Below are 13,952 nucleotides of genomic sequence, written 5' to 3'. Positions count from 1 at the left end.
ACCGACAATCAAAATTTTTTTGAAAAAAGGCGTCACTTTCCGAAGATTACTCAGCCGGCTTTACAAACAAATAAACAAATATGTTGAGAAGCTTTGTGATTAGGCAACCCTTGCTTCACTACAAAATTCCACATTACTGTGTTCTTTCCCTCCCTACTACTGACAGCATCATTTTAAGTGAAATGATATCATTTCTTGACCATAACTCAGCAGGTTTTCCAAATAATTACATAAATGCATTGATGCAAATGATCATTAGGCAACATTTACTTTACCACAATTTTCAATATTAATGTAGTTCTCCTCCCTTACTACCACAACCGCCAACAACACATTAGTAAGAGAAACGATGTCATTTCCGGAATATGATTCCATAGTTATTCTATATATTTGGAATATGACATTGTGTGAGATTGTATAGTGACCCCAAATGGACATTACTCTCTCCAGCCCCACCCCAAAACTGAAGGTTTGTTAATTCATAGAGAACTCCAGAGCACATTAAAAAGCAACATAATTATGTGCCTTTCTACTCACCACTACAACTGTGATATCATCCCCAGAAGTTAACATTGAAAATTCAGAAAATTATTGTTGATCACCTACAGAAACTGATAAATTGTCTGGGCTTATTATTTCATTACAAACACACCAATCAATTAATTCACATTGCATTATTTTTATAAATTCTTGGATATGTTACTAATTTCGACAATCATTTTTCATAATTTTAACCCACATTATCGCCCTCCCCCTCTTATGAAAAATAATAACATTGATGTATTGTCTGGGTTGATTATTTCATTACAAACACACCAATCAATTAACTCTCATTTCATCATTTTTCATAATTCTTGGATATGTTACTAATTTCGACAATCATTTTTCATAATTTTAACCCACATTATCGCCTCCCTTTTACGAAAAATACTAACATTGATGTATTGTCTGGGTTGATTATTTCATTACAAACACACCAATCAATGAACTCACATTTCATCATTTTTCATAATTCTTGGATATGTTACTAATTTCAACAATCATTTTTCATAATTTTAATCGACATTATCGCACCCCCTTTACGAAAATAATAACTTTAATATACAGCCTGGGCAGATTATTCCATTACAAACACACCAATCAATCAACTTACATTTCATCATTTTTCATAATTCTTAGAGATGTTACTAATTTTGGCAATCATTTTTTATAATTTTAACCTCTATTATGACCCCCCCCTTTCGAAAATAATAACTTTCATATATTATCTGGGTTGTTTATTTCATTACAAACACACCAATCAATTTATTCTTCATAATTCTTGAATATGTTACTAATTTTGACAATCATTTTTGATATTTGTAATCCACATTAACGCCTACCCCTTACTAAAATAATAACTTTGATATATTGTCTGGGCCGATTATTTCATTACAAACAGACCAATCAATTAACTCACATTTCATCATTTTTCATAATTCTTGGATATGTTACTAATTTAAACAATCATTTTTCGTAATTTTAAGCCACATTCTAGCCATCCCTTACGAAAATCACAACTTTGATATATTTTCTAGGCCGATTATTTCATTACAAACACACCAATCAATTAACTCACATTTCAACATTTTTCATAATTCTTGGATGTGTTACTAATTTCGGTAATTATTTTTTATAATTGTAACATACATTATTGCTTTACTCTTTATGAAAAAAATAACTTTGATATATTTTCTGGGCCGATTATTTTATTACAAACGCACCAATCAATAAATTAACAATTTATGATTTTTCATAATTCTTGGATATGTTACTAATTTCGACAATCATTTTTCATAATTTTAACCTACATTTTCACCCGCCTCCCTTACAAAACTAATAACTTTGATATATTGTCTGAGTTATTTATTTCATTAAAAACACATCAATCGATTTATTCACATTTCATCATTTTTCATGATTCTTGGATATGTTACTAATTTCGACAATTGTTTTTTTTAATAATTTTAACTCACATTTAGCCCCCACCCCCTTACGAAAATAATAACTTTGATATATTGTCTGGGCAGATTATTTCATTAAAAAAACACCAATCAATTTACTCACATTTCATCATTTTTCATAATTCTTGGATATGTTACTAATTTAGAAATCATTTTTTATAATTGTAACCAACATAATGCCTCCATCCTTGTGAAAATAATAACTCTGATATTTTGTCTGGGTTTATTATTTCATTACGTCACACCAATCGATTAATTCACATTACATCATTTTTCATAATTTTTGGATATGTTACTAATTTCGACAATCGTTTATCTTTAATAATTTTAACCCACATTATCGCCTCCCCCTTACGAAAATAATAACTATGTAATAATCTCTGTCAAAAATATACATGAAATAAAGTAATGTTTAAATCGGAAACTGTTTCAACCATTTCCGGCACTGACTTGTTATCCCCCACCACACTGTTATAAATATACATTAAATAAATTAATGTCTAAAGCGTAAAATGTTGCAGTCATTTCTGGGACTGACTCTGTAAGCCCCACGCCACTGTTAAAAATATGAATGAAATATAGTAAGTAATGTTTAACTCGTAAACGGTTTCGGCCATTTCTTGGACTGATTTTATATCCCCCACCTCACTGTTTTAAAAACATACAGGAAATAATGTAATGTCTAAATCGTAGACTGCTTCAGTTTTTAATATTAGATAAAGTAATGTTGAGATCGTAAACTGCTGCAGCCGTTTCCGGGCCTGACTCCGTATTCCTACTCCTTTTAAAATATATATGAAATAAAGTATTTTTGAGATCATAAACTGATGCTTCAGTCATTACCGGAGCTTACTCCATATTCCCCTCCCCACCTCTTATTCCCCTCCCCTCTTAAAATATATGCTGTGTCGGTTATTTTGTATTTTTATTTTTGGAGGAGGTAATGCCTGGTAGAAAACTATATTACGCTTACTTGGCCTTTTGGCTAAGATCAAAGTGTAGCATCTTTCTGACGCAGCATTTCAGCGAAAGCATCTACTGGCTCCCTCTGCATAAACAGAAAAAGTGGTGGTAATGCTTGGGAGAATGAAAAGGCACTAATTCACCACACCCCAACCTCACCTAAAAAAAGAAGGTTTGGTAATCCCTGACAGCCTCCAGAGTACTTTTTAAAGCAACATAATCATGCTTGTCCCCCCCCCCATCATCAACGCATGACGTCACTTCCGGAAAATGACTCAGCATGTTTTCGAAATACATGATTTCAAATTGTTTGCATTTTTTAAATATGCATACTACACTGTAGAAGCACCTCATTTAAAATTTATGCTAAGCACCTTATTTAAAATTTATGCTACTCAAAAAATAAATATTTCAAAGTGCAGTTAGTGATTAGGCAACACTTGCTTTACAATAAACTAATCAAGAAATTGGATTGAGAAACAGATCTTAATATTAACTAATACTAAACAAAAATAGAGATAATACATGTCAGTTTCTTATTTAATAAATTGTTAGGTGAAAGTACAGAACAGTTTAAATAATACCGTCCCCCACCCCATATTAAGAATGGCTTTCTAAATAATAACGTTATTATTTCAGCACTGTCCGTATTCTGTGTGTCATCCCCACTCCTCTGTCTTAAAATAATGTATGAAATTAAGTAAATATGAGATTGTAAAAAAGATTTATAGGTTTGTTTTCATATTTACAAATTTCAAACTGCGAGTAAAATGTACACATGATTTTTTTTTTTTTTAAATACAAAAACATAAAAAGATGAGTTAGTGTCATTAGTTAGAATTGAAATTAAAAAGAACCGAGCGTTCCAGCCTGAGAAAAAAAAAACGAAAGAACGCGCATGCGCACAAAAAAAATAAAATGCTTAATAATGCTTAATGAACATTTTACATGTAAATTTGCTGAGGTGTGTATTCGATATACATGCATGTAAGCAAAAATATTATTTGTTATAAACCACCCTTGGTGTATGAATATTATTTTCTGAGAATTTCAGTGCTATGTGACCAGTACTTTCAGAGATTACCTGGTAGATACCTCACTCACTCACTCACACTCACTCTCTCTCTCTCTCTCTCTCTCTCTCTCTCTCTCTCTCACACACACACACACACACACACACACATCTACTGTTTTATTTATATAGACTGTTATAATTTTACCAAAACAATTTAAATTTAATTCTATGTTTGTCTACTTTTTGCTATCAATATTTATAACACCCAACAAGATGGAGATAAACTGGCATATTTTTACTTAACTTACTATTTAATCTAATTTATATTGTTTGGATTGCTCACACTACTGTTCCTATCTTCAGTGTTGTTCAAATGATGTTTCCTGCTTCTCTAATTGTACTAACCTGCAGAAGTTTAAATGTAATGTTAACAGACATCTTCTTGCTCAACTCCCCACAGTTCCCTGTTAGATATGATCCTAAATAGTAGTGACAATATATACCTTATTTAGAATGAAAAGAAGAGTAACAAAAAGCTAAAAAAAAAAGAAAAGAACTCTGGGCAACATCAGATTGATACAGCTAGTAACGTATAAAATAATCAATAATTCCTCAATACCAATTATAGATTGATTGATAAACCCACAATTCTTGGAAGCATATACACTTTTGTCTGAATAACAGTGTGAAATCAATTGTCGCCTTCTTTTTTTTTAAAACTCCATCCTGTTTAATTTCTGACATCTTAATTACTCCCTATAGGTTAGCTTTGTTGTTATATGTTTTTCCAACTTTGATATAATTCATCTTCACAATTGTTTGAGATTTAATCAGGAACACTAAATCCTTTTCCATTACTTCACGTTTCCGAATTTTTTGGGATGAGGATTGGTTATTTATATTATTCAGAATCTTTGGACTACTATTCTCATCTTACGTGTTATTTTTACATTTTGGTCAATGCAACCTCTGACCTTCTTCAGGTGTATTTTGTTGAATTTGTGAATCTTTCTGTTGAAACTGCAAGGACCCGTGTGATGTAGTGGCTAAAGTACTTGATAAAATTCAGTTATAAAAGTTACACTTCTGGAGGTTGACAGCTAAATCCTCAGTGCAGGCAACACTTAAAAATACAATTACGAATTACTGGGGACTTCTACTCAGTCATGGCTGAGAACAAGAGCATACTACCCCCATGGATTAAATAAAGGGTTCCGTTCAAAGTTCCAGAGTTTGACAAAAAGTTTCCAGAGTATAACAGAAAGATATACCTGAAGAAGGTTGGAGGTTATATCAACCGAAATATGAAAATAACACACAAGTAGTCTGAAGAATCTGATTAATACAGCTCTAAATTTTTGAGATGATTAATTTGTATTATTTGGGTTATTCCAACTACTTTTCATGTATTTCAGGCCAATGTTTCGGCTGACATAAACTCTGACTTTCTTTAGGTATATCTCATCAAACTCAATAACCCTGAAGAAGGTTGAAAGTTACATCGTCCAAAATATTTCATTTTTTAAATTTTTGAAATTACCATTATATATTGGGTGCAATATAATAATCAATTAACTATTAACACTATAATAATGACACTCTTTATCTGTGCCTAAACCTAAATGTAGATTCTATGAACAAAGCTTCTTTCTTAAAACTGCACGCCTACGGAACTCTGTTTTGTTTGCTTACTTTCCAGCTGACTACAATTTAGTCATATTCAAGTCCAACGTAAACAAGTTCTTGATGAGTTGTTCCCTTAAGTAATCCAATTTACCAAATTTCGATTACTACGATATGGTCCCATTGACTACTGTACACTCATTAACCCTTATCCTCGAGTGGCCTTGATAAGTGATGACTTCTATATATATAAAACATATATATATATATAAAATGTGCATAAATTAAAATATCCATTATTAAGTACATTTTATGAACGAGCCACTCAAGGTGGCCACTGCTCTATATGAGGTACAATATAATAATCAAGAGAGAACTGGCTCTATAATAATAAACATGAAATCTGCATAAATTAAAATATCATATTTTAGCATATCTTACAACCAGGCAATGCTGGGTAGCCTGCTAGTATATATATATATATATATATATATATATGATTAGTTTTTTTGGAAAAAGAAATCCAGCAGAGTGCTCAATTAAAATGAAAATCCGAAAAATAAGAGCATATTTATATTTTGTGTACAGAAAGCTGTTAGATGAGACGAGTCATTGGTACCGCCGGTTTCAAACCCAATGATTAGGACCGTTTTAGATATCCATATCAAGCTCTCTTCAGCCAATACTCATCAGAATACTTCAGAATAATGAAATGTGATAAACCTACTGGTATGTAAATCCAATGATTACTGTAAAATGTTTTTGACTCCTAATGGAGGTATGTGATAAATGGATTCGCCAATCATTTTTATAACCACCGGCTGTGCTAAACAACCAATGAAAACCTTTCAAAATTATTATAAAAATTGTTGAATTTTGGATTCAATCAGTTCGCCGCCATCTTTGTTACTGCCAATTACAGATCTGCATTACGCCACCATCTTGGTTACTGCCAATTACTGATCTGAACTACGCCGCCATCTTTGTTCAACATAATGCCTCAAAACTTAACAGGTTATGCACCCAGCCATCGTCTTTTCTTTAACGGATCGGAATCTAAATTCGAATTGTGGCAGGTAAAATTTCCGGGATATCTAAGGTTAGTTGGTTGGTTGGTTGTCTTGTTTTACGGCATGTCAACCCTTTTTAAGTCATTTAATGCCGAATCTGGTGATTTTGAAGAACGATTTTTTAATATAGTATATTCGTTTTTTAAGTTGTATTCTATTTAACCCATAGTTGGGACCCTAACAGGTGCTACCACTCCGGGTCAGAGTGGACCTGGGAGCAATGGCAATTAAAGGGTGGCTCCACACTCCCCAAAGCCCACAAGCTAGGGCCTGACCATCGGATATAGTTTAAGGTCATATCCAGGACCAGGATATCTAAGGATTCGAAAACTACACAAAGTGATACAATCTCCAACAGAGAATCCTAATGACCCCGAATTTCTCGAAAAGAATGCGACTGTTTTTGCAGAACTGATTCAATGCTTAGATGATAGAAGTCTGTCTCTAATAATAAGAGACGCATTGGATGATGGATGGAAAGCATTGAACATATTAAGAGAACATTATTTATCAAAAGGGAAACCAAAAATTATATCACTATATACAGAACTAACGTCTCTGAAATGTAACGAGGATGAAACTATTACCAACTACGTTATAAGGGCAGAAACAACTGCCAATGCCTTAAAACTCTCAAGTGAAATAATAAGCAATAGCTTGTTGATATCGATGACCCTTAAGGGACTTCCAGCCGATTTTAAACCATTTACAACTGTTATAATGCAAAAAGACAAACCCATAAATTTCAGTGAATTTAAAGTGGCCTTGCTTAGTTACGAAGAGACGAATCGGATAATCGTGGACAATAATAACTCCAGCAATATTATGAAGTTCAAAAATACTTCTCAAAAACAGACACCACCAAATTACGCACCTCACCGCAACCTGTTCCCCAAAAGTAATTTTCCCAAGAAAAAGAATAAAATTATCTGCTATAATTGTGGATGACCCAACCACAAAAGTTTCCAATGTCGATATAAACACTCTAAAATGGACTCCATAAAAAACGTTGAGAACTTTGAGGAAGAACATACATTTCTAATCACATGTAACTTTGACAATACCACAAACGGTAAAAATCTCCTTGCAGACTGTGGTGCTACTGCACATGTTATAACCAAGGAATCTGATTTTATTAATTTCGATTCAAACTTTAATCCACAAAGTCATTTCGTCAAACTTGCCGACGGTAGTCAAATAAATGATATAGTCTTGAAAAGAGGCGATGCTAAAATATCCCTAAAAAATAATAAAGGCGAAATCTGTAACTGTATTTTAAAAAATGCTCTGTTCATACCAACATTTAAGCAAGACATATTTTCCATGCAAGCTGCAATTAAACAAGGTGCGAAGTTTGACCAAAACAAGTCAAAATTGATATACCCCAATGGAACTGTATTTGACATGAGAGAAAATGTCCGACTATATTATTTAAAAAGTATGGTTCCCTCAAAAACTGCCTGTCACGACTTGGAAAACTGGAATAAAATTCTAGGACACTGCAATACAGCTGATATTAAAAAATTACCAAATGTAGTCGAAAGCATGAAAATAATATGATCTCCCAAATTGTGATGTGTGTGCACAGGGGAAAATGACAAAAGATATAAGCCAAACGCTAGACAAAAAAGCTACGAAAATTCTCTCACTTGTACATTCTGACTTGGCAGGTCTGATCAGCCCGATGGGGAGAAATAATCTAAGGTATGTTTTGAACTTTATTGATGATTTTTCCGGTTTAATTATAGTTTATTTTCTAAAAAACAAATCCGACACTATCCTCGCCACTAAGAAATATTTAGCTGATATTGCCCCGTATGGTTCAGTAAAATGTATTCGCTCAGACAATGGGACTTTGAACTTCTATTAATTAACCACCGTATTAAACACGAGAAATCTGCGCCGTATTCACCCTTCCAAAATGGTACCGCTGAAAGGGCATGGCGAACCCTTTTTGAGATGACAAGATGCCTACTTATCGAATCGAAATTAGCGCATAGTTTATGGATGTACGCTTTAATGGCAGCAGCATATATCAGAAATAGATAGTTCAATAAGAGACTAGGAAAAACGCTGTATGTGTAAAACCTAAAATGAATAGAATTCATCTATTTCGTTCTGATTGTTTTGCATTTATAGAAAACACCAGTAAACTAAATACTAAAAGCGAAAAAGGTTTTCATTGGTTGTTTTAGTACAGCCGGTGGTTATAAAAATGATTGGCGAATCCATTTATCACATACCTCCATTAGCAGTCAAAAACATTTTACATTATTGGTCTTACAAAATATTATTGGATGGAATATTTTATAAAGACAATTCCAGCTAAATGAAAATTGCTCAATATCCCAGATAGAGTAAATAAATATAATTTAGTAATTTAAATTTTATGATTTGAAACGGTTAAATTTTAAATCTAGAATTTTTATTATATGCAAAACAAAGAACACATTTTAATAAGTATGAGTATACTTAGTATACTCATACTAGATTTAAAATTTAACCGTTTCAAATCATAAAATTTAAATTACTAAATTATATAAATATATATATATATATATATATATTGTGTACAGAAAGTTGTTAGTTGAGACAGGTCATTGGTACCGTCGGTTTCAAGCCCGATAATAAGGCCCGTTTAAGGTATCCTTATCAAGCTCTCTTCAGCTAATATTCGTCTCGAGACGAATATTGGCTGAAGAGAGCTTGATAAGGATACCTTAAACGGGCCTTATTATCGGGCTTGAAACCGACGGTACCAATGACCTGTCTCAACTAACAACTTTCTGTACACAAAATATAAGTACGCTCTTAAAATTTGGATTTTCCTTTTAATTGAGCACTCTGCTGGAATTCTTTTTCCAAAAAAACTAATCATATATATATATATATATATATATATACACATGCTGAAAAGCAGTAGGGCTCCAAAACACGCATGTCCATAGATTACTGTTTTTAAAAATCGTCCAAATAAAAAATGGCCAACATTCTAAGAAAAACACCGGATCTCAAAGGCGGAGACGTTAACCTTAATATCGTTTAAAAAATCGACAACAAAAACTACGTAATCAGATAAACAATAACAAACTAAACAGTAAATTGTCTATGGCATCATAGCCTTATGGGTTAGGATGCTGGACTGAAATACATAAGGTCTGGGGTTCGAATCCTAACAACAGTCAAGCTACACTGAAGAGGAGTAGGGCTTCGAAACACGTGTGTCCGTAGATTACTGTTTTTAAAAATAATAAATATATATATATATATATATATATATATATATTTATATTAGTAAGAAGTAACTTACTAGTTATACTCACTGTTAAAGCAATCAATACATAAACTATATCTCTTTATAAAATCTTATGTAGATACATTTAATAATACACACACACACACATATATATATATATATATAGGCTTTGTTATTTCTCACCTTCCATATTATGTCAAGTATATTCTTCCATTTCATTCCTGAATTAGTATTGTTCAACTGATTATAAGAAATCAATCCGTGCCTAGGTGTTACTAAGCTTGTCTATTCCCAATTGACTGAAGTGGTTATGATAAAATAAAAAAAACGATGGACTAAGTCGATTTCTCTTTTGATATGGAGTCTTCTTTTGTTTTGTTTATAGAAGGAAAATGGCTTGTAGTTTATTTGGTTATCCATTATTTATTTTCTTTTTGTGAACTTTTCCATTTCATATAATGCTGTTTTCTTTTATCGCCATAACTTGTAAGGACTTGTAGCAATGGTCTGCATTTGTATGGATTATATATATATATATATATATATATATATATATATATATATATATATATATATATATTTCTGTGGAAATATACTTTATTTCCTCATAATATATACCAATCCTTATTTAAGAAGCTCAATGTAATTACAGAGCAATATAATGAATGAATGACAAAAGTCTGTATTCCAAAGTTCATAATGTTGACCATCTTACAATTTATTCCTTTAACTCAGTTGACATTTACAATTTACAATTCTTGGCAGTATCTGTTTTGTAGTACAAAATCAGTCATTTAATTATTATATCAATCAGTGAATCTATTTTGCCCTTAACTCTTCAGAAGAAATAGCAACAATCAATTCATCATAAGGTGATAAAGTGCGTTTTGACATGATTAAAAATCCGAAAAATGGAAGAGAAGTTGTAAATACCTTGTAATATGTTTACATTACACTATTTTGAATTTCAAAATCGTATAATGTAAACAAATAGAATATTAATCCTTGAATAGAATAGGATGGTGTTATTAGGTTTCAGATTGGTACATTGACAGTAAAATCCAATTATATTCGATGAATCATCCAGAGTAACATGCCGTAATCCTTTGCGAATGGAGAATTTTGAATTATTCCGTCTCCATTTTTTGGTTATGTGAGATCGGTAGAAATATGTTCTCTTTTCATAAAGTAAAATCAAACTGGTCAGAATGAATATGTACCAATTAGTTAAAAACATGTATAAATCACAATAATTGGAATTTTAAAACCGGTAACAGTTAATTTCTGGATTGGAATTAAAATATTAAAAAATAAAACAATAGAGACATTTAAAAACAAAACGGTAAGTTCTTTTTATATTAAAAAAAAAATGCTTAGGTGCAATTTTCAAGTCTTAATTGAAAATAAAAGAAAAATTAAAATAAAAATGAAACAAGAATGAATTTAATGAGGTTATTAAGCATGCTCAATTAAAGAAGAGCAAGATATATTTTTACTGATATCGACAAATTTACATGGTCATGACACTGAACATGCTAATGTTTTGGACAGATGGTGGGTTAAAACCACAAGACCTCATCAGGCGATTTAAAAACAAGTCGATCACTTTAGTTCATGTGCACAGATCATGATATTATTATCACAAGATCACTCTAGCCGTCTATGACAATTATGCTTTATATAAATGTTAATTTCAACTGTATTTCCTATTGTTAATGATAGCTGTGTGGTTTTTCCTTGCTAATGGAATCAGAGATGGCTTTGTAGCCGGGTTCAAACCTCCCAACCAGCTGTAAATGTAACTCCCTACACTGATGATTCCTGAAAGGATGAAGCACTAATGTCTGTCGGTATAAAAATATTTACAGTAATAATAATTATATATATATATATATATATATATATATATATATATATATATATATATATATATATATATATATACTAGCAGGATGCCCAGGATGCATAAATATTATATTTTAATTAATGCAGAATTCTTATTTATTACCATAGGTATTTAACATGACATTAAATTCTTTTAAAAAAAAATGAAGTAAAAATAACGGGATAAACTGAGACGTGCATGCGAGTATTATATTTTTTCTAAACAATTCACTGCTTGTAAGTAAAAAAAAATACTTGAGCTGAGATCAAAAAAGTCAATGAGTTAAGTACGATAACCATTAGGCCAGCTTGATACGACTTTTAAAAGGTGTTTTTAAACCTACTCAATCTTCACATAAGTAATCTGTCATGTAAACGATTTATGCATGCACATTCATGAAGCAGTTGACAAACAGATAAAAATCTGATAACCCGCACATACCAATTTTTCAATTTTGACCCCCTTAGCAGCCCCTTTTTCCAGATGAAAATTGATTAAACACAGGGTGTCCAAAAGTCACTGAAGGGTTTTCTTTAAATTTGTCTCTTTATTTTGGAGTGACTTTTTGGACACCAAAAACTCTTTTTTTAATCTCATCTGTAAGTTTATTTTCTCTTGATGAGTTAGACTTCATTCGTTGTCTCCACAAGTTTCTGCTACCCATGTTTTAATTTGGCAATCTCAACCATCCCAATCCCTTTGAGATCCAAACATTTTTTATGGACCACCTACCTATCACCATTAAAAATAATTTTATAGTTTAAAAAAAAAAAAAAGTGGTAGTAGGCAGACAGGCTCAAACCTGTACCTTGAAGGAGGAAAAGAATGTGAAAAAAAAAAGGTGACATCTTTGCTGTAGCGTCCATCACCAAACCAGAAGTGGTGAAGGTTTAAATTAAGGCTAGTTAATCGAAAAGGGGGGTGACTTTTGAAAATATCGGCGAAAAAAGCGACCTCTCCTTGTAGATAAGTGCCCAGTTGAGGAAGAATCAATTAATGTTTTTAGCTAATTTTTTGATATTTGTTGTCCGAAGGGTTGAGCTTCAAAAGAATACTGATCTCATGAAAATCCATCACCTCTATCGAAAGTTATAGGCAGACATACATACATACATACATACATTTAAACAGACAGGCGAGATTTATATTATAGACTACCGGGGGGTACCCGGCATTGCCCGGGTGTTTGGAGGTAAATCAAAACTCCGGGAGGGGGGGCCGGGGGTTAAAATAATAAGTTGGAATTAAAGTGTGAAAAAAAAAGTGTGCGACTTTAATCACTGACCCACCGCGAGATGCTAACGGAAACACGTTTTAATTTATTTAATTACTTAGATTTGGCAGGTGCACGTTTTAATGACTTAATGAGGTCAACTTTGACTGCGGGATAGTATTTCATTTACTGCGGAAAGCTTTTTTTATTTTTGTTTCCCCAAGATGTTGGTGGGGAGGGGGGACCAGCTCCCCTTGTCCAATTTGAATAGCAATTGTTTGATATAAGGAAAATATTTCCACATTGATCAAATCTGATTGCTTTCGGACATTTCCGCTGATAGACGGAAAATACCGCCAGAATTAGTGTCGCTTTTATTATATGAAGAAGCCTAATCCACATGCTGCGAACGACAAATGTTGAATATTTATCTTCCCGAAGTCGAGCAAATTAAATAGACAGGCGGGCTCCGTTGTTAATTCGGAGATATTATGATTTCTATGTGATATAAAAAGTTTTAAGAAATTTCGAGCTGACCGACCGTTTCTCTGAAAAAAGCCTTTCTTGGACATACACAAAAAGCGAACATATATACACACATTTTCGCTTTTATATATATAGATAACTTCTGCCATATTAGCAAATCCCTCCACCATTTCTTTCAACCAAATCTATAAACTGATTTCATATGGGCTATGAAAGTAGTATCCTTAAGTTAATGTGTGATGCATACAAAAAAGCAGATTGGATACACACTGTCGACTGATCTTCATTTTTATGTGTTTCTGATACAACACTTTCACCCTTGAGTTGAAAGCTGCCCATGTTGTTTGAATCTTGCAGGTCACTGCCTATTCACAGTGTACAGAACTACCCAGTAAATCTCCAAGGTATTTAAAATTGGAAACATTCTTCAGTCTCTTT

At 32.3% G+C, this 13,952-nt stretch overlaps 1 protein-coding gene across 1 annotated transcript in view; it reads right to left on the bottom strand.

Annotated features, from left to right (window-relative positions):
• The window catches only part of LOC145298627 (jouberin-like), a 146,611-nt gene that overhangs the window by 25,423 nt on the left and 107,236 nt on the right, over positions 1–13,952 (bottom strand). The gene's annotated exons all lie outside the window — the stretch shown is intronic.

The sequence above is a fragment of the Euprymna scolopes genome, chromosome 2, assembly GCF_053919585.1.
Source record: "Euprymna scolopes isolate OS-2025 chromosome 2, ASM5391958v1, whole genome shotgun sequence".
NCBI classification, from domain to species: Eukaryota; Metazoa; Mollusca; class Cephalopoda; order Sepiida; family Sepiolidae; genus Euprymna; species Euprymna scolopes.
This window is presented reverse-complemented; position numbering and strand designations above follow the sequence as displayed.